Genomic DNA, 2589 nt, shown 5'->3' with positions numbered 1-2589 from the left:
TGTTTTTGTAAGAAAAATAACCATATTTAAAACGTAATAATCACTTTAATGTAGCTTGCACTCACTGTTGTAAATGGAAGCAGTTCCGGGCGGATAACGTATTAGGTCAGCGTTGCGCATGCACCGCTCAGAAGTGACGAACGCGGAAGCGCAGGGGAGAGATCAAAACAAAACAACAGTCACAAATTAGAAGTACAAATCGAGGATTTGTAAAGAAGAATGTCAGAGGATTTCGATATAAGCGAATAGGAGACTGGTTTTCCTTTGCTTATTACATTTTGAATATGGATATTTTTCTTACAAAAACGCATCGATTCGCTACAGGAGGCCTTTGTTCACCCCTCCGAGCCGTGTGAGACACTTTTTTTTTATGGATGGGCGCTTTTTATTTCACATCTTTTGGACTGAAGCCCTGCAACACCTGCTGACTGCCATGAAACAGCTTGAAAGATCAAAGACAATTTTTAATATAACTCAGACTGGATTCGTCTGAAAGAAGAAAGTCATATACATCTAGGATGCCTTGAGGGTGAGTAATTTATGGGCTAATTTTCATTTGTGGGTGAACTAACCCTTTAATGTATACCTGCCAGCCAATCAGAATCGAGTATTCAGACAGACCATGGAATAATCTGTTCTATTAAATGATCTATTGTCTGTTCACAAAGCAGTCCCTTCCAACCACAAGAGAAACAGAGTGCCAGTGTGACAACATGCAGAAAGTCACCAGAGAAGTTGGATGTCAGACACACCACTTTGTCAGGAAAAGGACTGTGGCCACACAACTAGGGATGGGCATATTGATCCAGAAGTAACGATATATCAATACTGGTGCAAGTATCAAAAGTATCGATACTCAAATAAAATCGATACTAAGGTGTGTTTTTTTTACCAGTGATTTTGTCTAACAAAACAATTAATGCGTACAATATGTATTGAATTGGACGAATAACCTATGTTAGTTAATAACTGTGTAGGATAGAACTATTTTCCTGCTCATCTGAACACATGCAAATGATGCAAGACAGAACCAATCAATCACAGAGAGCGTTCACTCACTTCTGACAGTGCTTTCAAACTGGGCTGCATTTCCCAAAAGAATCATAAGAAACCACTTATGCTTTTGGGAACGGCAGAACAATGCTTATCAGAGGACAGAAAAAGCATATACACTATGTTTGTTATTTATTTCACAATAAACAAATTGAAATCGTAGCCTACATAGTTTGTGCAATTACATTTATTTAAATTGAACGTTAAAAGTTCATATTGATCATGTTCTATTCTGTAATAGCTGACAGAATAAAAAGGTTGCATTTTATGCATGCAATAGCCTGTCACTGGCAGTCCCTTATGAAAATGAACCATGGTGGTTACCGTAGTTCAACCATAGTATTTGTAGATTTCCATGGTTACCACTATAGTAAACATATTTTAACCACGTGTAAACAAAAATATAACCTAGTAAGTTGCAATTAAGGCGTACTGAATGTTAAAATGCGTTTCAAATATAAAGTTAAGTGAGTATCATTACCCATTTTACTCTTAGTAATTTAATAATTTCATAAATTTCATAATTTAAAAGTTCAGTTTAGAAGTATCGTATCGGTATCGATGATACTGGCCTTTAAAAGTATTGGTATCGTATCGAAAACAAAATAAGTGGTATCGCCCATTCCTACACACAACTGTCTAAAAGAACACTAAGCAACAGAAAGAATACAGGTATGTTGAGAGGTCAAGTTATTAGTTTGTCTTTTTGAGTGTCTGTGAGAACAGACGATGCTTTCGGCATCTGATGCTGCATTAATGGCACATATTTTCTCATATCATTGAGACGACAAGAGACAAATCTACTTCAACATATGCTGATAACTTGTTCCTTAATATTTCTCTCGTGGCCCGTACATAGTGAAAAAAAAAGAGAAATGTATTTTGCGTTAAACAGGTTGTTTTTGAAAGTCGGTGCTTGAAATTAAGCTGCTCTTAATTTTCATTGATGACTGCAGTGTTAATAATTTTAATTACAGGCCTATAATTCATTGTATAAATTAAAAGACCCATTGTAAAATACCTTTTTAAAAAAAATTTTCATGAGGAGTAAGCTAATAAACTAATCTTTTATTATCGTCACAGCACGTCAGTTATGCGGTGATGCACTATTAAATTATTTGTAATTTAAAAATAAAAGTAACCTAATAATAATAACAGGCTTAATAATAAGAAGAATGTAACAGGCCTACATTAATTGGAAATGCCAAATCCTCTTAATATTGCCAATATTTGATGCTTTTGACAATATCTCTGGCTATAGTCGACACATGATATGACACAACCCAGCACGGGGAGGTTATCGTGGGGCCCCCCAACACGGGGGCCCCCCGCAGTGCGTGCCCTGCATTCCCGTCCGCTACACCACTGCCTGTCACACTCATGGAATGCACACTGATGTTACTGCTGTGGTAAGAACCTAGAATCTATTCATTAATTAAATTAAATTAAATTAAATTCAATTCAATTTTATTTGTATAGCGCTTTTCACGATACAAATCATTGCAAAGCAACTTTACAGCAAATTAAGTTTCTACA

Source organism: Sinocyclocheilus anshuiensis, unplaced genomic scaffold, assembly GCF_001515605.1.
Source record: "Sinocyclocheilus anshuiensis isolate Anshui unplaced genomic scaffold, SAMN03320099.WGS_v1.1 scaffold1585, whole genome shotgun sequence".
Classification (NCBI taxonomy): Eukaryota; Metazoa; Chordata; class Actinopteri; order Cypriniformes; family Cyprinidae; genus Sinocyclocheilus; species Sinocyclocheilus anshuiensis.
The sequence above is the reverse complement of the archived record's forward strand: the minus strand, read 5'-3'. Positions refer to the sequence as shown.